Genomic DNA, 8377 nt, shown 5'->3' on the forward strand with positions numbered 1-8377 from the left:
CTCCTTCCTCTTCCTCTCCTTCTCCTCCTCCTCCTTCCTCTTTCTCTTCCTCTCCTTCTCCTCCTCTTCCTCCTCTCCTTTTTCTTCTTCTTCCTCCCCTCCCCCCATCCTTCTCCTCCTCTTTCTCCTTCTCATTCTCTTGGTAAAGAAAAGGATGGAATTAAATCTCTATTTACAGGACACTGCAAGATATGAGATTCCATATAGAAATAAGATACCTATTGAGAAGAGCAGCTTCATACAGTATGTACAGTTTGGAACTGTTCAAGTATAGTTTCTTTGTAGAAAGTGCTGCAATAACAAAACGTATTTAAAAAGAGTTCTTAGTAGAGAAACAGTAAGACAAACATACCATAGTACACAACAAACAATTCTATGCCTCAGTAGTACAATCTAAAAGTTGCAGGTCCCAGGAGTGCCATCTTGAACTTGGAACATATAGCCTTCAGAAGTAGTGTCTGGCACAACATTCTGACTTTCCTCTTCCTCTACAGAGAACTATTTGTCAATCAAGTTTCATGAAACTTAGTACACATATTCATTTTCATGATTTTGTACAGCTTCACTTTTGTCCAAACCTCCACATTTTTTCAATCATTATACTAAGTTTCTCAGTTTCACCTAGTTTCCCAGAAACCTGAAGTGTGGGGGATCAGCTTAGGAATCCCCCAGGCTTACACCAATGGGTTAACAAGGCATAAAGAAATACAAAGTCATAAAATGCTCACACCCAAGTTTGGGTAAACCAGATTGTCACCCCAAGAATAGGAGGGTGCAAAGGCACCCTGAGAATAAGGAAGCGCAAAGGTGCCAGGATTAGGGAGGTGCAAAGGCACCCCAACATAGAGAGGAGATGCAGAGCCCCCAGAATAGAGAGGGAGAAGCAAAGTCCTAAAATAGGAACAGGTGGAAAGGTGACCAATACATAGGTATATGAAATAAACAAGATTAGATATTCAAGGTGGAAGCACCCCAAATTTAGTACTATAGCCGAAAACCTGCTTTCACAGGAGAATAGGGCCAGGTTAGGGAAACTGGTAAATTCGACTATGGACCGCTGTACTGCAGGCAAAGCAGCCCAGGGAAGAGATGGTTAACAAAAGAAAAGGTGCCTTATTAACCCTGAGGTTATTCCCACTACCTGTCTCATCCCCTAGGCTAAGATAAACAGAGGTGTGGCCTCATGTCCACTGTAAACAACCTTCCTCCCAACTGTCCGGTGCCCGGATTTTGTGTTATATTGATCCACCCCTACCACAAATATCCTCAAGACCCCCTTTCCCTCACATTCACAAGTTAATGTTCACAGACTCATTGTCCCTTTGTGCATCTCCATCGCCATGTTTACAAGCCTTCTGATCCTGATAAAAATGGGGTAAGGACACTAATTTGGGGCTCTTGTCTTTTCCTGGACATTAGCCATCTTTTGCTTTCGATCCTGCATCCTGCTCTTTTGCTAGACAAGAGAGAACTTTAGACCCAGAGTCTGTGGCAGTGAAGTATGTTTGAAATTGCATCCAGAAAAACAGAATACTTTTGGTATTTGTTACAGTTAAAAGGTTCATCAAAGGTATGTTATGTCACCATGAATGAGGTTTACAATCTGTTCAATGCTTCTGCCACTTGTATAGTTAGTCAAAGCCCATGCAGGTCCTTTTGTGTCTTAAAATCTGCCTTAGAGAGAACACCAATGAAGAATGGGGCTAATCCATGATTCACAACCTGCTCTATCTGGTCCTGACAACCACCTGTGATGTTTGATATTGTCCACATAACTTCCTTCTGAATATTAGTTTTGGGACTCATTAATAAACTTGGAAAGACAACAAGTGCTCCTGCATATATTACATCCTGAGTCTGTTCATGTGTCCCTGTGACGATATTTCCTGTGGTTCTTAGTGCAGGAGTCACAGTGGGCCATGCAGTAGCTTCTAGAAACTTCACAGTTGTGGCACAACTCCTGTTTGCACAACCATTTCAATCCATTCATTTGGATCACCAGTAAGGTAGGAAATGGCCCAGCAGGTTATCTGCTAATAACTACTTCTGGGTCATCATGTCACAAAAGACAAACTAAGATAGGGAGAATCTGCTCAATACCATCTAACAGGGGTGCAGGATTTTTGTTGTGACAAATGTTTGGAAGTGTCCAAAGAGCTAAGTAAGTAACCACATGCTGAAGATAACATATTAGGAGCTGCAGGGAAAGCCAACAGCCATCCTTGGTAACCAAGTCTTAGAAAACAGAACCATCACCTGTGAGGTTTCCTGGAGCCCAAACAGCTTTTTCACTGATGTGGGCCTGAGGAGTTGCCCACAGAGAAATGAATGATGGGATAGCACCTCCATCTACCACAGCGTTGGTCTTTTCTGATGTCCTGGAAGCAACGTTAGTGAGGGCCCAGGCAGATTCAAACTGAATGGGCCTACAGTCAATTCTGGGCAAAAAAGACACAAATTTTGGAATCAAACCAGCTCGGATTATGTTGTCTGTGGGGGCTATTTTTCCCTAGAAAGCAGGTTCCAGCTTGAGTAGCCTAGGACTAGATTTCCAAATGGTTGCTATTTATGCTTTTGACAATGTCATCAGTGTCATCAACAGACCAATTTACAGTGCCCTGGTTGTTGTGGTTTTCCTGCAGTGAAGTAGTGTCATCAGGAAAAAAGCTTACATCTCTCCTTTACAGTATCTCGTCATCCTTCTTGCCTCGCCTCAGCCCCACGTTAACTTCTCCTCCACACTGCCTCATATCTGGACTGTCTTTCCCCTTGTTCTTGAATCTGTTAAGGCTGGCGGCTAGTGAATTAGCATTCTCACTGGTGGACATGGTTATGAGACAAAGGGAGGAAGCTGTATGGCATGGTGGGCTCAGGCTTCCACGGGAAATGGGGTGGGATGGGCAGGCTGCAGGCCAGCTGCCCTCAAAACATCCACCCCAGCTCACTCAAAGACCGTGTTGATCAAGGTTTCTTAACAAAATTTAGGGAATATAGTAATACTCATTACTGATATATAATCAGGATATATACGTATATACTTACATATAGATATAGATATAGATATAGATATAGATATAGATAGATATACAATCAGGCTATCTATATAACATATATTATTTATTTTTAAATGTTTTTTAAAATTTTATTTTAAGAGGGAGAGAGAGTGCAAGCAGGGGAGGGGCAGAGAGAGAGGGAGAGAGAGAGAATCCCAAGCAGGCTCCAGGCTGTCAGAGCAGAGCCCAGTGCAAGGCTCGATCACACCAACCGTGAAATCATGACCTGAGCCAAAACCAAATGTCTGACGCTTAAACCACTGGGCCTCCCAGGCACCCCATATACTTTTATTTTTAATGAAGTGAGATATGTGTCTGTGGACATCTTACAAACTGCAGTACATTCAACCTCAATGTGCTTTGTGAAATACTAGGTGAAGGTCAGATAGGTTGGGAAAACAATACATACTTTATTCCCGTTTTAGAGATTTATAATTGATATCTGTAAATTCAAATAACCAAGAAGTGCCTATCAAAACACTTGTTCAACTTTGTTTAACCAGTTTCCAACACTGATCCATTCTTACTTTTTATGTCTGTCAATATAGAGAAGTAGGTTTCTTTACAACAAACTGGATTAGATTACCCTCAGAAATCTATAGGACAGTGGTGATCTTTTAAAAAAATATTAAAATGTCACAGAAAATGAGGGAGGGAGATTCCTGTAGTTTAGGTTGATTTGAGAGAACTTAGAGATGTAAGCCTTGAAGTATACTAATTATTTAATAGTGAAATTATTTATTGAGTAGCTACAAATATTTATTGAATATATACAAGGTGGGGGAAGGCATCAGGCTTTGTGTAGTTACTATATTAATCTCATTGAATTTAGGAACTAGAAGGTGAGATAAGACATACCCGTAATGCAAAGTGGCACCATAAAAAATTAAAATACAGTGGTAACTAAGTTGGTGGAATTTTAGGAGCAAAGTTGCATGTGCAAACACAAAGTATCTATTTAGACATTAAATTGTCCTGAGATGGGGCTCCTGGGTGGCTTAGTCAGTTGAGCGACCAACTTCGGCTCAGGTCATGATCTCACGGTTTGTGAGTTCGATCCCCGCTTTGGGCTCTGTGCTGACAGCTCAGAGCATGGAGCCTGCTTTGGATTCTGTGTCTCCCTCTCTGTCTGCACCTCCCCCACTCATACTCTGTATCTCTCTGTCTCAGAAATAAATAAAAATTAAAAAAAAATAAATTGTCCTGAGAACTTCTACTTTATTTCTTTAAATTAGATTTATTAGTTTATTAAACTATGTCCGAGACAGTACGCTCTGGTAATTGGCTATACTGTACAAGCATGCCCTATATTTGAAGTATGTCCTTGTCCTTAGTATCAGGCTTATAAAACACCCAAGGAAATATCTATAGGGGACAAAATTCATGCATTTCTTATTAGTTATCATTATTATTTAGATAATAGAATACTGGACCATGTTTCCACATTTATTCTGAGATCTCTATTTTTTTCAGATATAAATATCTTCTTTGTTCACTAAAAGTATGGAAGATAAAAATGTAGTATAATATAGTATTTATCATGTACTTAGAAAATTAACCTAAAACAACCTTTTTGGAACACATTTTTTAAATGTTGCAAAAGTTACTTGAGTCTACATTCCACATTCAAGTCACTCCTGAAAACTCTCTGTATCTATTTTTACCCTTAGTATCTAATCTCCAGTCTACTTCCCAGTAGACAATATGGATGGAGTAACTTGTTAAATTTTCAAACATGGGTACAGATTATCATCATCATAATGTCTTATTATACACTTTTACAGAAAAGTTTTAGATAGTATGATTTTTTTCTCATCTTGGACCCAGCAAATCTCTTCTCTCCCTTTAAAAGTCAGGACACTGAGGACGGTAATCTTTTATATGAAGTATCAACCAGGCTGGTACGTATAGTTCTGATTCTGTTCTTCTGAACTTAATAAAACTCTTGCTCTGAAGGTGTTCTAACCCAGGTTGCTACAGCCAAGTACTATAGGCCAGGTGGGTTATGAACAACAAAAATATAGTTCTTACGGTCCTCAAGACTGGAAGTCTGTGATCAGGCTGCTGGCACGTTTGGTTCTGGTGAAGTCCCACCTCTGGTTGCAGAAAGATATTTCCTCATTGTGTCCTCACATAGCAGAGAGAGAGAGTAAGAGAGCTCTCTGGGGTCTCTAATAGGGGCACTGATCCCATTCATGAAGTCTACACCCTCATGACTTACTAACCTTCCAAAGGACCTACCTCCTACTGACATCACATAGGGGTTAAGATTTCAACATCGGAATTGGGGGACGATGATAGAAGGCTATTGAGTGAATGAGCACTGGAGCTATGGAGTCAGATTATCTGGGTTCTAATCACAGTTACTATGTGTGATCTAGAATAACGGTTGCACCTGATTAAATTTCTGGTCATCCATCCTCGGTCTCCAAAATAATGCCCCCCTTACGTATTGGGCAAACTTAAAAGTTAAATATTATAATAACACAACACTTGAATTTTAAAGTAGAATGGTGACACTAATCTGTGTCTTCTACATGATTGTGGTATTGCTTTTGCATTATTTTTAAAAAAAATTTTTTTTTTCAACGTTTATTTATTTTTGGGACAGAGAGAGACAGAGCATGAACGGGGGAGGGGCAGAGAGAGAGGGAGACACAGAATTGGAAGCAGGCTCCAGGCTCTGAGCCATCAGCCCAGAGCCTGACGCGGGGCTCGAACTCACGGACCGTGAGATCCTGACCTGGCTGAAGTCGGACGCTTAACCGACTGCGCCACCCAGGCGCCCCGCTTTTGCATTATTTTTGATAGGGAAAGAGAACGATCCAAGGACTTCTACTTGGATATTTGTATTGCAATAGGTAGATTATCAATGAGGTAATGCTAGCTGCAACAGTACACAAATTCCAAATCTTACAGCTTTACACAGTAAATGTTTATTTTCACACATGCCACAGTGCAGGGTGGGTGTTAGTAGTCAGATGGCTTCCCCTTAAGAGACCTTAGAATCTGGACATTTTCCTCCCTATGACTCGACTCTCTTTTATTTTTTAAATAAAGTTTATTTATTTGTTTTGAGAGAGAGAGAGAGAGACAGAGACAGAGACAGAGACAGAGAAAATGATCAGGGGAGGGGCAGAGAGAGAATCCCAAGAAGGCTTTAAGCTGTCAGCACAGAGTCTGATGTGGGGTTTGAACTCACAAACTCTGAGATCATGACCTGAGCTGAAATCAAGAGTGGGCGTTCAACAGACTGAGACACCCAGGTAGCCCTTGACTTTTTTTTTTCAGATTCTCTTTTGACTCAGCTTGGATTTTGAGAAAGAAAAAAAAGAAAGAAAAAAAAAGAGGATTATACCAGAGGGTTTTATGGCTCAGGACTTGAAATAAAATACTCACATTTTCTTGGCCAGAACTCAGTTACATGACCAAAATTGCCTGCAAGAGAAATATAGTCCAGCCATGTACTCAGGAATTAAAAGGGAACTCAAACTAGAACAAAAAAGTAGGAAATAAACTGGGGTTCCAGTAGGGCTATCAAAGAGATTCAGAAGCCAAATTTCCATTTTTCAGCTGATTCAAGTTAGTTTCAACTGGCGATAGTGTGTTAGCACTGAACCATATTCAATAGTCTCTGGTGTATGTGAGTGTGGGTCTTTCCATTTCCTGAGTGTGAAGGAATCTTGTTAATAGTTGCACATCACTTTAGGACATATAGAGCAGAGATTCAGCATGTGCCCACATTTTGAGTATGTCATTGATATTCCAAGATTCTTCCTGAAACGCTTTGTTATTTTAGGGGCCTAAGTTTATTAACAGTTTCAGATCAAAGACTTTGATGAAGGTCTGTTGTGGTTCCTGCTGCCCAGATCTGGGTGTATGAAAAGTTACTTATCGATTTCATTCCTAGGGACCCCATGGTTGATCCACCATGGCCAGAGATCCCAGTGGGTCAGATGATTCTCTTTTCCATGCTATCCCTACTCTTATTACAGTAATAATGCCCATTATATCTCTGGCAATTAAGTGCTTGTCCTTGGTCTCTGACACTTTTGGATCTGCTCATTCCCAATGAAGTCAGGAAACTGTTTCCAAATAAGCATTTCCTTCTAATACTCCTGGCCCACAAGGTCTCCCATGTAAATGTTTTTGAAAGGTGTTCTTTGGCAGAGTGTGGATGACTGGGGTACACTATGGGGGTGTTTGAGGTGCTGGACTATTTTGTTTCTTGTCCTGGGGGGTGATCATAAATGTGTTCTGTTTGTGTTCACTAGCACTCATTGCCTCCACAGTTTCTGATGCCTTTAAAAGCATGCATTTTGAAATCTGTTGAGCATTTTGTTTAGCTGTTCAATGGAGCGTATTTTGGTGCAAGGTGACTACAACTACAATTGTCCACTAAAAACATAAACTTTGCTCTTAGCTCTATAGAAAGTAATGATCCAAAATAATTTATCTTTGTACCTGAAAAAAAAATATGGTTTCTTTTACCGAGTAGCAATAGTTTAAACTCCTAAGAGGCCCTTCCGGTGAACTCTCCATTACCCTCATCACTCTCTAAAGCCTTACCTTGTTTTATTATTATTTTTTTCAATAGCACTTTCACTGTCTTACAAAATTTATGTTTAGGTTTTTCTCTATTTTCCTCTAGATTATAAGCTGCAGTAGAAGAGACAAATATTTTATTTTGCTGAGTGCCTTATTCCCAGCATCTAGACCAGTCCCTGGTTTATGGCAGGCACTCAATAAATACGAAATGAATGAAGCAATGTTGTTAGTTGTGTGTATATAAATTAAAATTTCCTATCACTCACAGGAAAGAATAATAATCTATTTGCTAGGATTCTACATTTTAATTTCAATTTAACCTTTTAAATTAATTATTATTAGTAAATTAAATGTTTATGTTTGCTTGAATTTCACATATCATATATTCCCTGTACTGACATTGGTTAAATCAAAACAATAATAATAACATATCCTAATTGTAAATTATTAGCCAGCATGTTGTCACAATGGTATGATTTGGGGTCTTCACATGTTGCAGGGTAACTTCTCCCTCTTCTGAAAAGCTGTATTTTTTTCCTCACGAACTACTGATTTATTTGCCATGTATCAAATACAGTCTGAAGTGTGCTTTGATTGTCTTGTAGAGTCAGGTCTCTTAAAACACTGTTTTAAAAACACAAATTTGTTCTAATGTGATTGATGTATTAGGGAATAATCGGAGTTTAACACGAATGTTGTATTTTCTTTTGTATGATTTCTTAGATGAATTCAGAAAACAGCACCCAGTTGAACCAAGTTGGATAGGAATACACAAA

General features: G+C 39.5%; 1 pseudogene; it reads right to left on the minus strand.

Moving 5' to 3' along the window:
* Window positions 1–393: 393 nt before the first annotated feature.
* LOC122493516 lies at window positions 394–2828 on the minus strand (annotated as a pseudogene).
* Window positions 2829–8377: the final 5549 nt, after the last annotated feature.

The sequence above is a fragment of the Prionailurus bengalensis genome, chromosome D2 (assembly GCF_016509475.1).
Source record: "Prionailurus bengalensis isolate Pbe53 chromosome D2, Fcat_Pben_1.1_paternal_pri, whole genome shotgun sequence".
Lineage (NCBI taxonomy): Eukaryota > Metazoa > Chordata > Mammalia > Carnivora > Felidae > Prionailurus > Prionailurus bengalensis.